Consider the following 23,090-nt stretch of genomic DNA (forward strand, 5'->3'; position numbering starts at 1 on the left):
CCCCTCAGCCCCCGCTGCATTCAGCAGGCACAAAATAAGCGTTCGTTGATTGGTTGGTTTCAGTACGACCAGGGCTGTGATGGGAGTAATGTTAGGAGAGGGGCACCCAAGGACGCGAGGGAGGGGGCCGTGGGGTTCTCTGACTGCAGACCCTAATCTTCAGTGTCTAGAGCCCCAGAAAAGGGGGAGATGGCTGCTGCGTCTGACTCGCTGTGTGAGTTTGGGCCTCAGTTTCCCTATCTTTGAGATGGGGAGGGGAGCCTGGGCTGAGAGAGAGTGGTCTTGGGAGAGCAGACCGAGCCGGCAGGGTGAAAGAGCAGCAGAGAAGCCCCCCAAGCCTGCGTGGCGGAGCGTGCACGAGCGCAGGGGGCGGCGCGCCCCGAGGCGGGGAGGGGCGGGAGCGCGCGCGCGGGCTCGCCCAGGCGGTGGCGGAACAGAGAGCGGCCGAGCGTGTGGCCGCGGCGCCGCCAACTCGTGTGGGACCCACCGCTCCAGCCGGCCGCCCGCGGTCCCGCGCGCGGGTCCTCCCGCCAGCAGCCGAACCCGTCGCGCGCCGGTGAGTGGCCTGGGGCCAGGACCCAACTGGATCCGGCCCTGGGCCGGGGGGAAGGGGCGGGGGCCGGGCCGCGGGGCCGTCACTCGTACTTGGGCCCAGGACGCTACGCGTGCCCGCGCGCGCTCCCGAGGCTCCGCGGGGAGAGCGGGCGGTTGTGCGCGCGTGAGAATGGACGCGTGTGAACGTGCTAGTCTGAGTGTGTCCGCGGTGGTGCGTCCCAGCGTGTGTGTTCGCAGGAATGTGTGTGCTGGTGGCAGAGTTTGTGAGTGTGCACATCGGAGTGCCTGGCTTGTGGTGTTTGGAGTGAATGAGTGCGGCGGGGGGAGGGGGGGCGTGGGGAATGGGCATGGCTCCCATTGATCCATTTACTGAGTGTTTAATTTACTGTGTGCCAAGGAGTGTGCCAAGCGCTTCATCTGAGATCTCCTTTCTGTGACGGAGTGTGTGTGGATTTAGGGAGTACACGTGTGTGACCATTCACAAGTGATTTGTGCAGGTATTCCTGAGCCTGTGAGAACAAACCTGTGCATTTGTGGGTGTGAGTGTGTAATTAGTGTACAGGAGTGTGCAAATATGTTTATTTTGAAGGATAAGGGTCCCTGCTTGTGCCCACCAAGCCTATTGTGTAATGATGTGCCCGCCACAGGCCCCGATGCCAGGGAGCCCACGGAGAGAAGCAGGCCTGGCCTGGGCACCCAGTGGGAACTGGGCCTTGTTTGGTGAATGAGGAGCCGGAGTCAGACCCGCAGACACAGAGCCTGGCTGGGTCTGGCAGAAGGGCAGGGTCGCTGGCAGGACCCTCTGTGGGGACTCCAGGAAGGACAGACTGGGCTGGGCCTGTGGGGGACCCGACACTAGGAGACATGTGTTCAGTTCTTCCTACATACCCTTCTGGTCTCCCCAGCTTTGTTCTTGCCCCTCGTGGGCGCTGGCAGATTTTACCCTTTCCCCTAGGCCTGGGGTGGAGGGGGAACAGAGGGGGAGCTGACCCTGGGGAGACCAGGAGTCTGGAGACCCCTATCTGTGCCTGGACGTCTCTCTGCCTGCCGTGCTCAGTAGAGAGCTATTCATCTGGTTTATTTGTATCGAGTCTGGGCCTCCAAGAGCCCCCGAGACAGTAATGAATTGATCACAGCAGGCTTGGGACACCGTCTTCCAAGGTCTGTCCTCACAAGTTTTGACTGACAGTCTTTCTGTGCTTTTATACATGTCGGAAATCTCCGCAGTCGAAAATCTCCGTTGCTTCAAGGCAAACTGGAGCAGCTCAGGAGCTCCCTTGTTTCTTGGAATTGTCAAAATTCGGCCCCTCTCTCTGAGGGGAAAATGTCGTCCTAGGAGCTCGGTGTGTGTGCAGGAGAACCTTGGAGGCATTTAAAAGCCGTGGCGTTAATGGAAGGAGAATTTCATTGAAAGGGATGCAGGGCCGGCTGGAAGGGCCTGTTTCCAGCTCGGCAGCTCACCGAGTGAACTTTGGACGTCTTCTTTTAGCAAACAAAACCTGGAAGGAAACAAAAAGGCCCACATTCTTTTTCTTTTTTGTCTTAAAAAAAAATGGAAGGGAAAAGAAAAACAACACCTTCTGGCTTTGCTGGAAATGCTGCCTCCCCTCCCCCCACCAAGGCCAGGCCCTGCCTGATCCCCCACCCCCAAATAAAATATGCCCGTGGGGAGCTGTGGCTGAGTCACTCCCTGGCAGAGAGCCCCACGGGCAAACATTTGGGAAGGTTCTTGCCTAACTTCCCAGAAGAAAGGCCCAGGATTTTAAAATGGTCCCTGTGGTTTGTCGGCTCCTGCCGTCCCGTCTGCTTTGGAAATGACTGAAAAGTAGTTTCTATCTCCAGCAACGAAAGCCTCAGACTTAAGCCTGAGTTGGTCTGCGTGCAGGGCTGCTTGGGTTTCAAGAAAGGGAGCTCCTGGCTTTGCCAAGTGGCACTTTTGGTGGCTCTGAGTGAGGAAGGATCAGGGAGAGGGGAAGGGAAGGGCCGTGACACTTACGGAGCACCCGCCGTGCGCGCACAGTCCTCCCAGTAGTCATGCTGTGGGGAACGGCCTTTGGTTTGTTTCTTTTAATTGTGTATATGTGTATTTTTGCTCTTAGTTTTATACGTCCAAAGAAACTGAGGCTCAGAGAGGTTGAGTGTGTTCTGGGGCCACTAAGAGGAGGCAGAAGCAGAATCTGGTCACCTGCCTGACTTCACACTCGTCCTCTTTCCACCACCAGGCGTGTGACGTTTGCCTCCCCGAGGCTGTGCAGGTCGGGTGCTGAGGACTTCAACACACATGCACTTATTGAATTTTCACTGGGAGTGAGGCGGTTTTTATCTCCACTTTACAGATGAGAAAACCGAGGCTCGGGGAGATGAAGCACCATGCATAAGTTTGTGAAAGTAGCACTGCCACTCATGGCCACTGTTTATTGAGGACCTACCATGTGCCAGCAGGGGTACTTTTAGTGCCCTGCCCCACTCACTCCACTGGCCAGCACTGGGAGATGGGAGTTGCGATGCCCGTTCTACAGGCAAAGAGCCGGGGCAAAGAGAGAGTCAATACTGTGCTGAAGATCACATACTAATATGCAGTTGACCCTGGATTTGAACCCCCCTGGGCTGAGCATAGTCTTCCCACTGACCCTGGAAAGTGACGGTCACTGTGTACAGTGTCTGCCCAGGGCCGAGGTCCAGGATTGTTATCCTGACCTTAGGAAGACGAACGCACGGGAGGTGAGGTAACTTGGGCAGGGTCATAAACTGGCAAACGGCTAAATCCCAGTCTGCATCTGCGATTCCTGAGCTGAAGGTCTTTAACCTTCAACCAGGTCTGTCTGCCTTTGCCCTACTTTCCTCCCGGAAAAACAAAAACAAGTGGGGGAATTCGCGCCAGGCTCGCACCGGGCTGTCCTCGGTGGGCTGCAGCCTTCTGGGAGAGGTCTTCCTGAGGGCTGCCCTCCTTCCGCGTCCTCTGTTGCCCCCCTGGGGCAGGTGACCAACGCCCAGCGCCCACGAGCTGTCAGATAGAGAGGGCCACAGTTTACATTTTTCTTTCCTCTTCTAAGTGCCAAAGATTAGTTTCAGAAGGGAAGTGTCAAAACAATTGTCAAAAAGAGAAGAATATTCCCTTCCTCTTCTCCGGTCAGCCCGAGCAAGGCAGTTACAGGGTGGAGAGCGGAGCAGGCCGGTGAGTCACGCAGGGTCGAGTGCGGGCTGGCGGCCCTGGCGCGGGTGGGGGAGCGGCAAGCCGGGGCACTGGCCTCTGCGAGAGCCCAGCCTTCCGACCCCTGATGGCGGCGAGTCCCCTCCGAGGGGCCTGCTTCTCCATGCTGAGCGGGAGCGTTTCTACATAGGCTTCCTGCCACTCTCCATTTCAGTCCCGCGCCCGTCTCCCGTCCTCGTTCACCCCCGTTTGTACCGCGGCACCTACTGCGCAGGACTGGAAAGGTGCGCCGTGCGTGAGGGCCGGTGCCGCCTGGGGAGTGCGGTGCCGCCGCGCACGCCCTTTGCCGTTGGAGGAGAAGGTAGCTCGCCCCCTTCCCACTACTGTTCTGCGGAGTTGATGAACGTGTGCAAATTGCTTTGAGATGCGTTAATTTAAGGTGTGAAATAATAGATCTTGAGCGAAGGCTCAGCCGCATTTCTGGCATTGATGGCTTTCTCTCCCGTCTGGCCTGTGATGTGGAGAGGTAAAAATAGTCCTTGTTTCTGCATTTTTATCTTCTCGCCTGACGTCATTCTTAGGAAGCCGTGTGCACAGGCGACAGACCTTTCCTCGGCCACCGCCTCCCATGGCAGCCAGGATGTGGCACTCCGGGGACCAAGAGGGCTCCTGGGGCGGGGCAGTCACCTCGGCCCCCCTGAGTGCGAAATTGCTTTGCAATTGAACAGGTGGCCCACAGTCGGGCTTGGCCAGGGACCCTCCGTGGCTGTTTGGTATTTGGCCATCTTCTCATTGCAGACTCTTGGGTCATGACCAGGTAGCCTTCTGGAAAAATGTTAGTTTAAAAAGAAAAGGATCAGGCCAGTGGCTTTACTCATTCCTCTTGGAGCTGAGTGACATACACACGGTCCTTTCCTTTGGCGGAGAGCGAAATTAGACCAACAGCCGTCTCAGACGCGACTCCCAGACAGGAGCTAACCTTGGGGCCGATCGTTGGTGGTGTAATTTCCTGTAACGTTTAAGTTGGGAACTTGAACTAGCATTTTGACATCTGTCCCTGTAACAGGACTTGCTTGTGTGGAAACAGACCCCCACACACAGCCTCTGCCGCTGTCTCCAATTCTGGATTTTTCCACAGACGACTTCTCGGGTGGTCTGGTGGCAAAGGACCCGTCTTCTAGCCAGGCCTTCTTGGCCTCCGCCGGCAGCATCGGCGCACCCCTCCAAACCCGGCTGGCCGCTGTGGCGGGGCTCTGCCTGGGGGGGCGCATGAGGGGCCAATGGAACTGGAAGGTGGGGGGCGCAGGGTGGGGGGAGTGTGAAGCCAGATCTGAAATGCATTCAGCTCCAGCGGCCTTGGTCCACTGGAGCAAGCCCTTCTTTCCTTCTCGCAGACATCTGTGTGAGGGTGACCTCACAGAGAAGAGAAAGGGGCTTTATGTAGGAATTCCATGGAGTGAAGGAATTCGGACAAGGGAAGGGGGCAGGAAGCTGCCCTCCAGAGCCAGCATCTTCCCGGAGTTGTTTAACCTTCACACTTCAGAACTGGGCTGGGGTAGGGGGTGGCACTGGACCCCAGCACTCTGGGGGGCCGTTTCAGGAGAACTCCCTGAGCCGGGCTCCTCCTGGGTTGAGTCCCTCAAGCCCTCACCGCAGGTGTGCGTGCCGCGGAGTTGGAATTCGCCCCCAGAGCCTGCCCTGTCTGTTCCTTGTGTCGCTAACATCTTTGCAACTCGAATGACTTCGGCCCTCCGCCCTGACCGGTCCCAGCTGCGGATGAGGAGTTCACGGGGCTCACAGTCCAGAGAAGGACACGGACACTGAGGCCCGGCGAGGACCAGGGACTCGCCCGCAGTCGCATTTAAGAATCTGAGCCTTGGTCGGGGGGCGCACATGCCTGGGCTGCAGGTTCGGTCTCCACCCCCCCAACCCAGTCGGGGTGCACAGGAGAGGCAGCCGATTGATGTTTCTCTTCCTCTCTCTAAAAATAAAGACATAAAATCTTAAAAAAAAAAAAAGACCTTGAGCCTTGGCACCAAAGGCAGTGAGGTCAGAGCCCCAGACTTACCACTCGTGAGCAGGTCGTGCACTTCTCAGAGCCTCAGTTTCCTCATCTGGAAAACGGGGACAATATCCCAACCTCAAAAAGTCTGAGGGGAGAACCACATGAAAAGATGCACGTAAGAAGCTCAGCATGTGGGCAGCACCTTGCAAGTGCCTGGAGCTCACTTCCCCAGTTTTTACCAGAGGCATCGTAGGAACTATTTAATTACTAAGGACCTGCCCAAGGTCACAAAGTCGTCTCTTTGTCAAGAGCATCTCGGTGTCTCTGCATATTGAGGCCCTAAACAAGACACAAAGGAGTGTCATGGGGGAGCCTCTCCCTCCAGATGCCACTGAAGCACTTTCTTGTGATGAGTGACCCTCAAAATTGATGGGGAGGAGACAGCAGCTGTTTGGAAGAGGCAAGATTTAAATGTCAGGTGGCCCCGAGCATCTCAGGAAAATGTTTAGAAATCAGTATTTTTTTTTGTTTCTCTCCACCCACCCCCCGCAGGGTGAAAAAGTGAGCCTCTTATGCTCTTGGTGCGTCCTCTGGAGTTGGGGGGTCCCGGGAGGCTCCCGGAGCTGGGGCAGCCACACTGCGTCGTTAAGCACGACAGATGTCCTGTTGGCTGTTGACGCAGCGTCAGCCCCATCTGAGGTCTGTGCTGACAGGAGCGGCTGTCCCGGACCCACGGACCCGAGGCGGGGCCAGCAGCTCTCGATCAGAAGAGAGCTCGCGGCCCTCTCCCAGCCCCGGTGCGCGTCTGGCACGGCCTGAGTCATCCGGTGTTCCCTCTGGCTGACTTGTTTTCTCCGAGGGAGAGGCGAGGTCCGTGTCCCCAGGAAGCCGCCGCGCCTCCCGAGGCGGCCTCTGTGGGAATGGGCCGGCCGGATGTGCGGGGTGAGCACCACGCCCGCACGGCCCCAGCAGCCACCTCTGGCAAGGGCTTCGCCTGGGCCCAGCCTCCACTTGCTCATCAGGAAAATGGGCCCGTAACACCAGGTGCGAGGCCCTCGATTCTCAGGCACCGTTTGGGGGGACTGGCCTCAGGACTCTAACTCTAGGACTAGAATTCTGAAAAGAGAGGGCCTGGGGTTAGAGCCTCCCCTGAAAAGCCACTACGGATAAGGGACAGGAGTCCCAGGATGAGGGTGTGTTGGGGGGGTGGGGTGTGTCGGGGAGACCCACACCTGCCTTCGGCCACAGCGCTACACCTGCTACCTGCTTTACATGAGGAGGTTTTGCACAAGGGTCATGTAAAGAAAAGGCTGTTATGTAAAATAGCCAGGATGCATGCATCCACGGAGACAGAGCGCAGATCGGTGGTCCCAGGGGCGGGGGAGGGCAGCAGCTGTCGGACGGGCGGATGCAGGGCTGCCGCCGCCCGACTCCATGAATGTGCTAACAGCCCCTGAATGGTTCACTTTAAAACGGTTAGCTTCATGCTACGTAGGAAAAAAACTTTGTAAGAAAAGGTTCTGAAGCTGAAAAGCAAAGGCACAGAAGCCTCTCACTTGACAGCCGGGGGGACTGAGGCCCGGAGAGTCTGTTGCCAGCCCGAGGTCTCCGTGGCATCCGAGGCTGCTCTGTGGTTTCAGTCGGTCACCGATCACCGTGCCGACGCTCAGGCCAGGCTCTGGTGGCGGCACCCTGGCCCGGCTGCAGGAGGAAAGCTCAGTGCAGGAACAGACTGCTCGGTGTTGTGCGGGCCCAGCGGACTCTATCTTGTGGACAGATGCGCCCTCGCCGGCTGCTGTGTGGCTGTCTGTGCAGATGTTCATTCAGGAGATGCATCCCAGCATCCCGGGCCAGGCACTGTGCTGGGAGCTGGCTCAGAGACCCTCTCACGACCCCGCCCCTGGGCCCGTCGCCAGCTGGTGGGGACACACCTGTCATGACTGCCTTGCATGTAATTTGCAGTAAGCGTCTTCGGGGACACCCTCTCCGGGGAAGCGGGAGGGACATCTGAGCCGGAGACCTGAGGTGTACCAGGCAGGGTGTCAGGAGGCCCAGAGACCTGAGAGGGCCGGGGCGAGGGGCAGGAGCACCGCAGAGGGAGTGGGCCTGTGGGGCTGTGGGACGGGGTGCTGGGAGCAGGACCCGGGGCCCGGGCTACGAGCAGACTCCAAGCAGCGTGAAGTCAGAGACTTCCTGCCATTGCCTCAGCCTTTGAACCCTTCAATAGGTCCTTTGTGCCAGCACGCCCCATGTGCTACATTCTGCTCTAACCCTCCACAGGGACTCACTTCACCCTCCCGGCAATGTGATGACGTAACTGCCCGCATGCCCATTTCATAGACAAAGGAACAGAAACAGAATCCAGGGTACACGGTGCTCCAATAGCATTAGCATGAATGCGGTGAGGACCCCGTGCATGGGGGTCTGATCTAAAGGGTCAGCGGGCAGAGGCTGCCGCCTGAATGTGCCCCTTGTGTGGGCTGAGTCAGTGGCCAGGCTGGGGGCCTGGGAGAGGGACTCCGAGGTGGCCGGAGGGAACAGCTTGCGCTGAGGTAGCACGCTGGGGGCACAGAGCGTTTGCCATGTCTGACAGAAGGCTGGGGGCTCGGCCACAGAAGGCAGAGGCGTGTGGTGGGAGAGGAGGCAGCCGAGGCCCCCTGCACCCAGGTCAGGTTCGGCCTTCACTGCAAGAGCAGGGGGTCCCTGGGGGGTCTGCAGCCTCACTTCTCAGGTGTGCCCCTCTTGCTCACTCTGCTCCAGCTGAGCATACTCTCACCTCGGGGCCTTTGCGCCTGCTGCGCCGTCTTCCTGAAATCCTCCCCCCAGATCCCCAGGACAGGCTCCCAGCCTGCGTTCAGGACACAGCTGAAGTCACTTCTCCAAAGACAGCCCACCACTCCCACCCTTGCCCCCAAGCTCTTCGTTCCCTGGCCTGGCTGTATTGTCCTTCGGGGTCCTGGCCCTTCCCTGATGCTCTGTGTTTGTTACCTGCCTCCCAGACCAGCGCCTCGACTCCGTGAGGGTCAGGCTCGGTCTGGGGATCTCGGCTGTGTGCTCAGTGCCCGGAGCTGTGCTTGGCTCATTGCGGACGGTGTTGAGTGGGCAAGTGGCCGAGCCCCAGACCATGTTTACGTGCAGTTACTGAATCTGTGAGCAAACTCCACCCCTCCCAGCGGGCAGCAAAGGGCTGCATTGTGCCTGGCTGACCATCCTCTGTACAGGGGGGGTTTCTAGAGAAAGACTCACCCTCGTCCTCAAATTAGTCCAAGTAGGAGGAGCTTGTGCCTCCCAGAGTTCCAGGGTCTCCTTCCTTTGCCTCTTTCTTCACAGGCTGCTCCTGAACTCTGTATCAGAGGGGCTTGGGGTTGGAACAGGCACGCGCCTTGTCTTAAAGCTGGCTTTTCTACCAGGCACCCTTCCTTTTCTCGGGGACCTACCTTTTGGGGTCGCTTAGGGAAGAGGAAGAGGCCACACCCTCACAAGCCACGTCTCGGCACAGACGTTGCTGTGTGGCCAATGAGCGGGACCCCAGATTCCACACAGCCCAGAAAACGGGGACCCCAGCGTGAAAGGAATGCTTCTCTAGCTGGTGGAGCACAGGGCACCATGTGGCAGACAGGGAGCGGGGAACGGAATCCGCCTGTGCGTTTGGCCGGTCCAGCTGAGTCCCCACAGATGCAGGTACACCAGGATCTCAAGTGTGAACTTGAACTTGGCGCGCCCGCCTCGGTGAGGGTGCATTGTCTTTGTTCGTCTCCCCCAGGGATTTTAGTGGCCTTTCGTGTGTGTGTGTTTCAAATGCCAGCCACGGCAGCCAATCCGAGAGGGGAGGCAGTGAGACTGGATTTTTGTCTGGATAGAGTCTGGGGGCCGGGCGACAGCATGGCGTTCAGGAGCCTCGCAGGGAAAACACTTTTCCTCCAAGCGAACACCTTCGCGACCGCTTCTGTGATATCCCAGGTCTTCCGACGTCGCTCACCTGTAGGTTCGGCACGTAAAGACCACAGTTTCCAAACTCTCAAAGGGGCAGTGGTCTGCGGAAGCATTCTAGTGCCATTTGGGGGCCGGAGAGGCCGTTTGGAAGATGCCGTTGGGTCCCTGGCATGTGAGAAGCTTCCGGGTGCTCGGATGGCTTGCACGGGGGGCACCCTTGACATCGCACAGCACTGAAAATTCCGGGCCAGATGGTCACCGTGATGTGCTAATGTTAGCAGTCGAGGTATTTAATTACCCAGAAAAGCCTCTTTGCTTGCCCACTCTGGGTTACTGGAGAGCCTCTGATTCTCAGGAGGAGGGTCTCACACCGTGTAATCGGACCGGCAGACAGGGAATCACTACCCCTCGTTACTTCATTAGCTAATTGAGTGATTTATCTGGTCACGCGTTTCTTCCTGCGATTACCTCCCATCCAACAGCGTTCCCTGGGCCCCACTCCATGCCTGGCCTGGCGCTGGGCACCGGGGCTAGAACGAAGCAGGGGGATAAATATTCCTAAATCCACGCTGGGTGCCAGTGCACTGGGTGGTGCCTCGGGCTGCGCGTGAGTTCACTCACTGCCCAGCGGGCGTCCACTGAGCACCTACTCTGCACAGACCCGAGCAGGCGAAAGGGATACAGCTCCTAGTGGCTTGAACTCCCTCCCCGTTGTGAGGGGGCCCTCGGGCCCCTGTCCCTCCGCTTTCGGTGGCAAACCCGGCCAGCCCCCGTCCAACGGGCCGCACGGCCGCGTCCCCAGCACGAACCAGACACCATCCAGATGCACGGGAGCTGACGTGAGAATGAGGCACCCCCTTCACACGTCGCTCTCGGTTCAGCGTCTTGCCACCACCCAGCATTCGAGACAGAATGTGAGATCTCGTGGTTGGCTAAATACATAAATATTTTATGTCTCGATATTCTGGAAATGAAGCCCAAATGCGCAGAACTGCAGCACATCAGCGCTATAGATCATATGTTATAATAATCTGATGACATGTTGTTTAAATATTTATGGACGGAGGCGACATGACAATGGGGGAGCGCGCCGTCTCCGCGCGGAGTCCTGGCAGATGCCGGGGAGGAGGGAGCGGACGCGCGGATCCCGGGGAGCGCCGCGCGAGGCTCGGGCTTCTGAGTTGGCGTTTCGGGGTTTCGTGACGAGAACGGTGGCCGGCATGTATTGAGCACTAGCTGTGTGCCGTACCCTTCACTGCCTTCATTTCATTTCATCGTCACGGCAACCTCTTGAGGGTGGGACTCTTATTAGCCCCACGTGGGACCCTTACTGGCACCTGCCGTGCACCACAGAGACCTGGCCGAGTGCTTTGTCAAGTCACAGGTGAGAAGCTGAGGCTCAGGGTGGGTCCGATGGGCCCCAGGCCCCGCAGCTGGGGGGATGGCCCGGGATCCAACCCAAGGCGGCCCCACCCTGCAGTCTGAGTCCTCATCCACTGTGTGTTCTGCTCTGTGGGTGATGAGTCAACTCAGAAAAGCCACCGTTGCCACCTGGTTGGTCCCTTGCTCGGTCCTAACTGGAGTCGCAGAACGGATGTCTGTAAACTGGCAGGTGGGAATAGAAACCACGAGCAACAAGTATCTAACCCAAGAGGAGCAGTTGTGCCACGGCAGAGCCGCCGTGCCCCGAAGTGAGTCCCCAAGTCAGTGTTCAGTGCCCCAGCCTTCGCCCGAGCCGCACCCTCTCCCTGCAGTGCCTGCCAGGCTGGGCGCTCGGCCACCACAGCCCACCTTACAGGTGCGGGGCCCCTGCGTCCCCCAGAGCTGACGCTGGTGTCCCTGCCTCGAGAGGCAGCCCGAGTGTGCCAGCCAGAGCAGCTGCCCCGTGCACACCCTCCCCAATGCTCTGCTGGGCGGGCTCCCTCCACCTGACCTTGCCACCTTCAGGCCTGCCCGTTTCGTGACTGTGCTGCATCCTGGTTCATTGTCGCACCTTCTGCACCGGAAACCAGGCCTGGCCCACAGGATAGAACAAGTGACCCACCACAGGGGTTCAAAGAAGAAGACCCGTGGGCGGGGAGAGGGAGAGCCGAGTTCTGAGAAGCTTCTCAGGTGTGACTGTGTCAGACCCCAAGGTGTCTAGTTCCGCAGAGGCCTAGGGGTGGCCCTCCAGGCCAGGGGAGGGTGGTCAGAGGGTCACATTAATGGAATGCAAGGCCAGCTGCGTAGTGTGTGGGGCCCGGGACAGAATGAAAATGCAGGCCCCCTTGTTCGAAAAGCAGGAAAAAAGGTTCTTCCTTTCCTTTGCAGTCTCTCCACCTGCCATGATGTTTTTATTAGCTATTTAAGGCCACGCTCCCTTGGGCACAGGGGCACCCACGGGGCAAGTGCAGACGCTCGGAGGTACCTGGAGCCTGCCAAGGATGGGGGAGCAGAGATTCCTGGGGTGGGGGCGGGGCACAGGCAGCTGGGAAGCTGTCCTGGGGAAGCCGGGCCGCTGGTGAGCTGAGGCTCCAAGCCCCCAGGACACACCCCATTGTTCCTCCTGACTTCACTTCAGAGTTCAAAGACAGAGCGAGAACATTCAGGGCCGTGAACACAGACCATGAAACCCCAAGCACGGGCTGCCTTCTGAGGGCAGGGCCTGATGCCATCACACCAGTCACTTGCACGGGGAGGGGCTGGCCCTGACAGGAGGGCTGTGGCCTCCTCCTGTCGACACCCACATTTCACGGAGAGCAAGGCCCCTGTATCCGGTCCCCACGTGGGCTGAGAGCCAGGCCTCATTTAAAGGAAACGCTGTGCTGGGAGGCACCGTCTGCAGACCGCCGGCCCAGGATGTGACGGCTGTCAGCTGTTCCCATTGCTCACCCGGGGCCTCCTGTGCGGAGGGCGCACCGTGCACGCGGGCCTCCTTGGAGGTCCCTCCCGGTTTAATCCCTCACGTTGGTGCCAGATGCTGCTGCCTTGGCACACCCACCCCCTCCAACTTCCTGTCCTTGAGTGACAAGGGTCAGAAATCAAATGACGAGGTTGCTGACCTGCCTGTTCGATCACTCGATTGCTCAGGAAGAACGCCAAGCAGGTGGTGCCCTAGAAACCAGAGAGGGTGGGGAGTTCAGATTCTGCCAGCCACCCGTGCTGTGCCCAGCCCTGACGCCAGGGGTCCGGCAGCCACAGGATGTGGCCGTCTGGCCACTCTCGAAAACGTGAATGAGGGGGGCTCGGGAGAGTTGGCCAATGCTTGTTATTTGGCACCTACTCTGCACCGGACAGACCTGGCCAAATGCTTCGTCTGTGTTGCCGTAGTTAATCCTCACGACTTTGGGCTGACCCCATTTTTCAGATGAGGATAACTGAGGTCCGGAGAATGGAGCCACTGGTCCAAAGCCATAAGCCACACAGTGTGAAAGTGGAGATTTGAACCCAAGCCCGACTGACCCCCAAAGCCAGTGCTCTCTGCACAATCCCATGCATGGCTGGATGGCTAGGCTCACTGGTTGGCTGAGCCTTCTGCCCCTGCCATCTGCTGCGTGTGCGTGGGGACCGGGCAGGAGCCAGACCTCAGCTGCTGCCTCTGAGCAGTCACCCTTCTTGGCAGGGAGCAGGTCCTGAGACTCCAGGTCCAGCTTTTCTCCTCCAAGATCCAGCCAGCCCTGTGGCCACTCTTAGGCTCACAGATGGAGGAAGCAGGCAGTGGCCTTGGACACACTTGAGTACAAGTCACTTCTCCACCTTCCACTCACCTCTCTCCTTGGCTTGTACTCACTTCTCATTTGCAAAATGAGGGGTGATCTCAGTTGCTGCCTGTGGGGCAGGGTTCGTGATCCACTGAGACTTTAAGCATGTACATCACAGGCCTTCAGCAATTGGTGGCCATTGTTGTATTGATAATAAATGACACTGTGTGGGGTGAGGACTGCAGCTCGGTGGCACCCATGACACTCAGGAGTGCTTCTCCACACTGGGGCGCGTTGGAATCACAGCCCAGAGCCACCCTCCCCAAGGAAGTCATCCCCGCCTTGCTTCGTTCGGTTGTCCACTCAGCCAGTGGAGCCAGGTGTGGCTCTAAATGCAGGGTGAACAGAAGACCCACAATGGAGCTGGCATTCTGGGTGGGGAGGGCGACCATAAGCTGGAGGAGAGTGGACTGTGTTCGGTGCTGCTGGTCTCAGCGCTGCAGACAGGTGGGCGGGGCTGGGGCGAGGCAGCGCTGGTGTCCCGGGGCTGCCGGGTGGACTGATTCACCCCCCAGTACCTGTCTTCTCTCCAGGGGCAGTTGCTGGGGATTTAACATGTGCCTGTTGTTCACGGTCCCCGTTCTTCCGAGGGGTCCAGGATGGCCTTGTCTGGCTGCCTTTGCCTCAGGCGTCTTTGAGAAAGTGGATTCACCTGTGTGAATGGGGGTGTTTTATTCAGGTTTTCCCAAGACTCTACTGCTCACTCTCGAGTCTGTTTGTCACCAAGGCCACCTGTGCAGCCCCTGGCCACATAGTGTCACTCTGACTCCTCTCTGAGAGCCTGGGAGGCAGGCCCTGTTGCTCCTAGACCAGGACAGGGAAGCTGAGCGAGGCTGAGTTATTTGTTCAAGGTCTGTGGTGGAGCCAGGATTTGAACCCAGGCCTCCGGCTCCCAGAGCACACACTCTAAACCCGTCTGCTCTTGTGTGCATGGGTGTTTTTGTTTTTCCAAGCAGCAGAAAGTTCACAGGTTCTACTCACAGCAACCTATGCTCAACAAGCACCTACTGTGTGTCAGGGTGGTGCTGGGTGTTGTGGGAAGGTGTGACTGAGAAGAACAGAAAGATCGTGGGTGCCCAGATTGGCCTGAGAAGTGACCATTTCCCACGTGAGTGGGGTTGCTCCAGGGCTGTGAGGTGGGTGGGGCTAGCCCCACTTGGGGCATGCGGAGACTGAGGCCCAGAGAGGCTCCACAGCTTGCCAAGGTCACACAGCCCCGGGCAGCCTGACTGCACGTCCACTTGCCCTGCCTGTGGTCAGCCACGGCTGTCCCTGCAGCAGCTTTGGCCTCCACCCCCCCTCCCCTTCTGCATTTGGACGAACTGAAGCCCAAAGAACAAGTTGGCGGCTTGATCCCGAGTAGGAGAGAAGGGCGAGCCCTTTCCGTGACCGTGGGAATGGACGCCCGTTCCGCAGTGGAACCGCCTTCGTGATGCCCCAGACTCTCAGGACGGGAGGGGACCTGCGAGGCGACAGTGTGTGACGAGGGCCCGTGGGTGTGACTGGGGAGGGGCCGTGCCCGGGGTTCCTTCTGGGACCTTCGCCAGGGCCATCGGGTTTTATGGCATCTGGGACAGACGGGCCTCTTCAAAGGAAACGTTCCCAGGGCTGCCCCTCCCGCCGCCGGCAAACAGTCCGTAAACGGCGGCGCAGAAACCGCCGCGCTCGCAAAGCGGGGGGGGCGGGCCGGCGTCCAGCCCGTTTATCTAAACCCGGAGTCGGCAGGGCTAAAGACTTCAGCCCGCCACCTCGCTGTGGCCGGGGAGCGTAATCTTCGGGGTTTTCTTCCCATTACGGGTTTTTTTTGTTGTTGTTGTATATTTGTAAAATGAGGCTTCTGCTGGCAAAAGCAGGTTTTAGCGAGCGCGGCAGCTCTTTCAAGACCTAATAAGGCCCCAAAGGAGGGCGTGTTCCAGCAACGCTTTCCTTCTCCCCGGGGCGGCGGAGCCCGCTGGCCTCCTGTGCACACTTTGGGCACCGCGCGCCATCCGTCTTGCTTCCCATTAACAGAATTACCGCCATCACTTCTGCGGGAGGAGATGGGCCCTTTGGAGCTGCCTTGGGGACAGAGGCAGGAGCAGCCGCCCAGCAGTTTTGCTTAGAGGGGAAAGAAGAGAAAAAAAGACAGAAAAACCGAACTCCTACAGAGGCATCGTTCCTTGGGCGGAGGCTGGGCGGAGGAGGAAAGGGGCAGCGGGGGCGGGTCCAGTCCCACTTCCTGCTCACGTCCCTAGGAGTCACCCCGGGACACGTCCTGGAGGGGAGTGGACGAGGGCGTGTGACGGCCCCGGTTCTCGACACCCGTGAAGAGGGCTTGTCACCCACGCAGCATGGCAGCGTGTGGAGAGGCCCCTTGAGTCCAGAGGCAGGGAAGGAGAGGGACCCAGCCTCGACGGGGCGGTCGCATGGGTCTGGCGTGGTGCCAGCCGCATTGGGTTTGCTTCGAGGACCAGGTGTCATCGGCCTCGGCTTTCCGATGAAACAGCAGAAGCCCAGAGAGTCCAAAAACTTGCTTCGGATCACACAGCTCCTAAGTGGTAGCTCTGAGGTCTGTCCATTTTGCTGGGCTGCCTTCTGAGAGCGGGGGACCCATCCTTGAGGCTCTGAGGAGTCACAGAGCGAGGACTCCCAGTCCAGGTGCCTGTCCGGCCTGCCCTTGCCTCACCCGCCTCCGGCGATCGTCAGAGGGAGCTGGCCAGGTGGAGAGGGCATGCCAGAGGGAGCGCGTGGCGTGTGCGGGGGCCCAAAGGCGTGAAGCGGCAGGTGCAGGGAACCGTAAGAGGCCCTGTGGAGCTGACGTGGTGTGTGACAAGTGTCACCTGGGACTAGAGTCAGGCAGGTAAGGAGGCTCGGACGCTAAGCTCAGGAGTGACACCTTTACCTAGAAGCCTTGAAGGTTTGATAAGAGAGGGGGGGATGGACAGGTAGGTGTTTTAGGAAGGTCATTCTCGTGGCGTGTGTGGAAAACGGTTTGGCCAGGGTGGGGTTCAGGCCAGGAGATAAGGAGGCTGGCGAGAAGGCCCTGGGGTGGGGGGATGCCTGGGCGGCTTCTCCCAGAGCCTCTTGGCTCCGCCCACAAAGAACCCTCGGCTTTCTCCCCCGCCCCCTTCCTTTCCTGCTGGGTGTGGGAGTGGGAGGCCCCTCACCTCCCTCCGCACCCTCAGCCTCTCTCACAGCTTTCCTGTGACAAACAAGGCCGACGCCTACAACTTGCTGGGGACAATGTGAGAATAAATGATAAAATATGTAAAGCTCGCAGCATCGCTTTGGGAAGGGAAGTGCCACGGATGTGTTATTTTCCCTGACTCCGGATTTGTGCGTGTCGCTTTTTTTCCTTGCCCGTCAGAGACGCTGTTTTGGTTCCCGGGGATGAGAGCAGCCCGAGCTGAAGGGAGCACCTCCACCGAGGCCGGGCCGTTCCAGCGCCTGCGCGGAATCCATTTGTTTCCCCCCGTTTCCGGGCGGCTCATTCATCTGCATGAGTCCCAGTTCCGCCGTGCTTCCTGGGGAGCAAACTGTATTGTCACTGTGATTGAATTCCTGTTCTCCCTTGGTTGATTGATTGATTGATTGATTATTGATTGACCTGGAGAAGTCAGAGGCAAAGCTGCGTGGAAAGGATCAGCTCTGAGTTTTCGTGTCTGTCTGTGGCATGTTGTGGTGGGGGGGATGGGCTGGGGTCAGAGGTTCCCTGGCCCACTGGGCGTCGGTCTGACTTGAGCTGGCATGTGGCATGTGGCAAGGGGACCCGAAGCAGCAGGTTTGGGGTGCAGCGGTGGTGTGGTGGGTGGGCAGTACCCCTGGCTGAGCCGGCCCACCATCCTCCCCCGCCCCTCACTGAGCCAGGTAAGCCCAGGGTGGTTCTGGAGCTGGCTGGGCTCTGCCAGTCAATGGGTTCGGCTACGCCCCTCCCACCCGGGCCCAGAACAAGGCCCCACCCCCTTTTGGTGCAGTCTGGTTTTATGTTGAATTGGTGAATGGGGATGAGGAGACTAATGTGTCACATACTCCCTGGGTGTATGTGACACCCAGGGCGAGGGTCGTGGGCCAAACACCCAGCAAAGAAGCAACCCGGGGGCCGACTCATGTGCCTTTTCCTTGGCTGTTGCCTCCAGATGCCAGGCTCCCGAGGGCTGGACAGGCCCCTTCCCTTTCACGTCCTGCCCCTGAGGGTGGTCCCTCCCCTAGAGCACCGCCCCCAGCAGTGCCGGGCAGAGACGGGGTGGGTGGGCCTTCTGCGGACCAGACACCTGACGGCCCTTTACCTCTGAGGTCTCGTGGAGCAAGTGAGCCTTTTAGGTAGATCTTCCACTTTCAGATTACAGAAGTGAGGCTCGGAGAGATGATGAAACTCGGGCAAGACTTCCCAGCCCAAAGTGAAGGGTCCCAGCTTTAAATTCTGGGAGGACAGTTGCCTCCTAGCGACTAGTCCTGCTGGCAGGAGGGCGGTGGCTGCGGCCCATGTCTGTGGGCTTCATGCCGGCAGCAGAACTTTCTCGCCAAGAAAGAGCAGGAGTCTCCCAGGACCAGGCAAGGTGGAGGGTACCCCTTGGCTCCCTGGGAAACGTGGGGGGATCAAGAGGCCAGACCAGCTCAGTCCTTACAGCCCACTCCGGCCCTCCTCTTTCTGGCTGCAGTCGCCCCCCCGACCCCCCATGCAACGGGAGGGCGGGGGCACCCAGCTGACTGGTCGAGTGCTGACTGCGTGCTAAGCAGTTTGCAGCACGCTCTGGTTTCTTTGTCCCGACCACGCTGAGGAGCCAGGTCCCTGTATTTGTCGTGCTCACAACCCACTCCCCATGGATGCTTCCACCACAGCACTTTCTGCTGTTCACAGTGGCCGCCTTTTCTTGACCCCCGTCTTGGGGAGCAGGGTCTTCTCTGCCTTGTGCTCGAGACAGTGCTTATCTCCTCGAGCCTCTTGAGAAATGCTTGACGAAGGACGACGGAAGGAATGAACCCCCATTTTCTTTAAAAGGAAGCTGAGGCCCACAGAGCACTGACCCTGCCCTTTGGGGCCAGCTGGGTCCTCCCCCTCCCCGCCTGGCTTTTGACCTGCAGTCCCAGGTGCGCCTGTCTGTGTCCCCTCAGGTTCCCGTGGCTCAAAGAAACGTCTGCTCCACACTTGTGGCTTTGGATCGGCTCAGAAAGAGCGTGTCCTGTGACTGCTCCAGGAATCTGGGCATTTAGCCCAGAAAAGAGTGTGTTTCCTGGCTTCCTAAGAACTGGGGCCCACCCTGCCCCCGGCCTGGGCTTTGAACAGGAGGGAGGGAGAGATGGACTCCAGCCCTGGAAGGCGATGGCGTCAGGCCTTATCGTCTGAGGTTGGCCGCCCTGCGCCAGGGGCTGTCCCAGCAAGGCCACCGCTGCACGGCCAGCAGCCCGAGCACTGCGCTCGAAAGTTCCTCAGCGTCCAGGGCACCCTGCGAGATGGGGTTCGTGCTCCTGAGTTACTAGAAGAAGGAGCATTCCTCACGCTCAGACAAGTCTTTCTCCCTGGGGTGGCTCTCCGGGCACAGCTCACCGGTCACCACAAGGCAGACGTGGCGCGACACCCACAAAGCACAGGGTGACCCGCTTCTGGTGGGTTATCAGGCTACCAGGGCCAGATGTTTCGAAAGCCAGGCAGCTGGCCTCTCCCCCCGAGAGTCTGGCGCAGGTTGACGAGGTGTCTCTGAGGAGAGCCGGAGTCACCTGGCCGTGATGTCTGCACGTTGTGTAATTTCACAATTTGGTTTTCTTTTCGGAAGAAGAGTCAGTGCTTCCCTCTCCCTCTCCTGCTTTCCATTTTTATTTTCTTTTCCTCCAGCCCCTTCCCTCATCGACTGGCCTGGAAAGCCACCTCCCTCGGGCTGGGGGGAGATCACCCAGCCCTTAGAGGGGATGACCTGGAATTACCCACCAGGTAACTGGGATATACTGGTCACATTATCGAGACAGAGAAAACCTCTTTTGTATACTCATAGGAGAGTGGAGGAGGCCAGTGTCACTTTTCCTCGGCCACGATTGAGAAAAATCACTCAGTAGGGCACCACGGCCTGCATTTGCTGGTTCCACACCCAGGCCCGGCCCCGGCGGTGTGAGATTCTTGCCGATCCCTGGGGAAAGGAGAAGATGTCAGGACAGGCCTGGCCGTGGCTGCTCTCTTACGTTGGGTGCTCTCCAAATGGAGGAAGTGATAATAGATGGAGATTTTGTCCAGATAACATTGGCCACTTCATGTTTGTCTTCAGAAGTTGGGGGTAGCCAGACTGAAATCCCCAGGTTTAGGAACCGCAGACTCACGGCCATCTGCATGTAGTCCTTTGGCGCATCAGCCAGGACAATTGAGGGCTGAGAACCTTCGGCACCCTGCAGGAGCCACCCACCCTGGCCGTGCTCCCTTGGGCCTGGAGAGCAGCCCCTCCCAGTAGTGACAGGACCCTGCCATTCCCAGTGGTGCCGGCCAGTGCGTCCTTCTGCTTTGTGGATCAGGGGCAGCCCATGGGGCTGGAAGGAGGGACCCAGGCTCTTTCAGTCCCCCAGGGACCCTTGCCTGTTTTGGCAAAGGCTCCGTGGTTAGACGTTTCCAGATTCCCGTCCCAGCCCCGACACCCCCTAATCTTGAGTCAGCAGGGCCCCGGGCCTTCTGTCTCCTCTCCTGTGCAGTAGGAGTGACGGTTCCAGCCCTGCCCATCTCGAAAGAATTAGGGGGTGGCTGAGTGAGTTAGACGTTGTAACCACTATCTGTGAATCCTTCCAGTGCCTAGCACAGAGCCTGACACACAGCAGGTGCTCGATAAGTGCTCACCAACTGAGAGTGTGGGCCCAGCACAGTCTCTTGAGAGGGAGGTTCTGTAGGCATTTCCTTCCTCCAGTCTGCGGGCACCCAGTTACCTGAGATGACTGGGGCAGGGGTGGGGAGGTCATGTGTGTGCATGTAACCTTGAGGGAGGAAAGACGCTACTAAATGCGTCTGGGGCATTGAGTCATCATGTGACCCATGGAGTAAAATTATGTGTGGGCTCGGTACCGGGGAGGCAGAGTGGTGTGCAAAAAAAAGAGCAACAGGCAGGGGGTGGGAGGGCTCTGGAGAGCTGAGTCCGCGCCCCTTACCAGCCCCGTGTGCGCATGCTCATGGAGCCCTGTTTGCGCATGCTCTTGGCGCTCAGTTGGTCCTGCAGAGCCTTCCTCCCTCTTGCGGAGCGGAGGCTGCGCCGTCATCAGGGCCTCCATTCCACAGCGCACAGGCCTTTGCACGTGCTGCGCCCCCTGCCCCGGGTGCTCCCCCTCTTTTCCGCTGCTGATTGAGTGAACAGACGGTCGGATGTCCTTGGACACATCCCTCCTCTGCCCTGAGCCTCCAATGCAGGCTGTAGACCGGTGGATTCTTCGGGGTCCTTCTGAGGTCTCTGGCGGGACGTGAGACCTCCCGGGAGAGGCTTCCGGCTCCCTCCTGCTCCCTGGAATTGGTGGGAGCGTGGCAGCGACTGCGCGGGTGCCGAACCACCATCTGCCGTTGACGCCGCAATGCGAACACAGAGCTAGGGGGTTTCTGGGCGCTCCATGTAGTCCCGGGGAATGGATTCCAGCGCCTTTGAAAGGGCCGGACTGGGGCGGCCTCGTGGGGCTGTCTCAGCTGCAGTCGGGCCAGCGCTTCCCCACCTGTCCCTCTGCAGGAATTCTTCCCGTGCCTGTGGAGGGCGGAATGGTGTGCCCAGGGCCCGACACTTGATGTGCACCTGCCCACAGAAATCTCTGTGCTTCCCTGTCTCCCCAGAGCCCCTTGTGGTGAGGCGGCCAGCAGGTCCCACTGGGGCTCGTCCCCAGCTTTCTACACTCCAGGGGGGCTCCAGAGTTCAAGCCCTACCTTAGCCAAGTGTACGCTTCTGAGCCTCAGTTTCCCTCTCTGCAAAATGGAGATAGTAACACTCACCTTGAGGGAGTGGCAGGGGGACCCAGATAGATGCGCGGTGCAGCGCGTGGCATGGGGCGGGGGCGCATGCAAGGGAGGGCCGTTCTTCTTAGCGTGAGTATCCCTTACTCTGGAGATGCGAGTGAAACACAGAGCAGCAGCCTGCGTGCTGAAGCCAGAAAATGTCTGTTGCCTGAAGAATTTTGCTTTGGAAGACAAGCCCAGGTTTGGAGCGAGAGCCTCACTCCCTCAGGAATGTCACGGTTGAGTCTCCAGGCATCTCTTCTGGGCTTGGTGACCACCCAAGCCTTTGAGCCTTCCACGTGGACGGTCCCGGGTCAGGCTTTTCGGGATTCTCTCGCACAGCTGGGCTGCACGTCGCGTTTTGGTAGCATCATTTCCGCAGAGCAGGCCCTGTCTGGCTATGAATGGAAGTTTTTTCCTCTCTTTCTTGGACGCCTGAATGGCAGCCTGCCTCCTGCGGTCCCGGAGGCGGACTGAGTTAGAACTCCAAAGTGGGCATCAGAGCGGGGCCGTCCTCTCCTGTGCGGACTCGCAGCTCCCAGCAAGGCTCAGACAGGCAGGTCGGCGGCTGCCGTGACCTGGGAGCCTCCCGAGGGCCTCCCGGGCTGTGGTTCTAAAGGCGGCGGAGCGGACCGAAGAAACCAGTGCACGGAAAAGGCCGCAGCTCAGAGAAGCAGCAGCCAGCGTTGAGGAGGATGGTTCTGTGTCTCCCGAAACAGACCTTCGGGCATCCAAGCCACAGAGGCAAAGCCCCTGAGGTCTCTGGGAGGGCACTAGGGACAAGGGGTCAGCCTGCTGTGGGCAGGAGGGCAGTGTGGCTCGGCGGTCAGGAGCGTGGGTCTGGAACCGCACTACCTACGCTCAAATCCCAGTTCTTCCATCTGTCCTGGACAGCACTCCTACCCTTTCTGTGCCTCGGTTTCCCCCTGCTGCAAAACAGAGACACTCATGTAGTGTGCCAGGAAAGCAGGCTGACATTACCCAGGTGCGTTAGAACAAGGCTTGCGGTGTAGTCAGCGTGACAGGGTAAGTGGAGGCCCAGAGAGGGCAAAGGAGTCATCTGTGGTCACCCAGAAAGGCACTGCGGGCAGCCAGGCTGAAACTTGTGACTTCCAGTCTCGTGGCCGTTTCGCTCCGCTCCCTTCCCCTCAGCCAGACTTTTTCAAGTCTGCCTTTTGCAGAAGAAATCTCATGACCCTTCAGCCGGCAAGCATTCAGATTGCACAGAATTTCAGAAACCTCTTCGGGCTGGCTGGGAGCCTTGTTGCAGTTCTGTTCAGCTGCTAGTTTCTCTCTCTCTTCCTCTCTCTCTCTCTCTCTCTCTCTCTCTCTTAAAAGCTCTAGAGGGTCACTTCTTTCCTATCTCCCAAAATAGAAAAAGTAACTTTTGGAGACTTAGGTCCCTTCTGTGTGCCCCTGAACCACCCTCTTCCCTTCCTGGGCCTCATTTGCCCCATCTGTGAGATAAAAAGTGCCCCGCCCCCACCCCACAGGTGGACGGTCCCCACCTGGCAGCCTGACACTTCTTTGGGGACAAGTGAACGGAGAGGTGCCACCCCAAACGCAGGTCTGCGAGGCCTGCCAGGCGAGTGCTGACTCAACAAAAGCGGTGACTCATCCTTCTAGGAAGCGAGGTGAAACCCACCAGAAATGCTGCCCACTTCCGCCTGCCACCCGGTTTCAAAGGTTGTTTGAGTCATCCGAGTCGTCTGCACTCTTCTCGCTCTCCTGTTCCAGCTCAACGCTCCTCAACCCCCTCTGTGCTGAGGCTGGGGTGGCCAGAGGGTG

At 58.9% G+C, this 23,090-nt stretch overlaps 1 protein-coding gene across 1 annotated transcript in view; it reads left to right on the forward strand.

The window, feature by feature from the left end:
• Positions 1–441: 441 nt before the first annotated feature.
• The window catches only part of NEK6 (NIMA related kinase 6), a 72,233-nt gene continuing 49,584 nt past the window's right edge, over positions 442–23,090 (forward strand). The window contains exon 1 of the mRNA XM_036022203.1: positions 442–556. The gene's annotated coding sequence lies outside the window, so the exon portion shown is untranslated. The remainder of the gene's footprint in view (positions 557–23,090) is intronic.

This window comes from Phyllostomus discolor, chromosome 3 (genome assembly GCF_004126475.2).
Source record: "Phyllostomus discolor isolate MPI-MPIP mPhyDis1 chromosome 3, mPhyDis1.pri.v3, whole genome shotgun sequence".
Lineage (NCBI taxonomy): Eukaryota > Metazoa > Chordata > Mammalia > Chiroptera > Phyllostomidae > Phyllostomus > Phyllostomus discolor.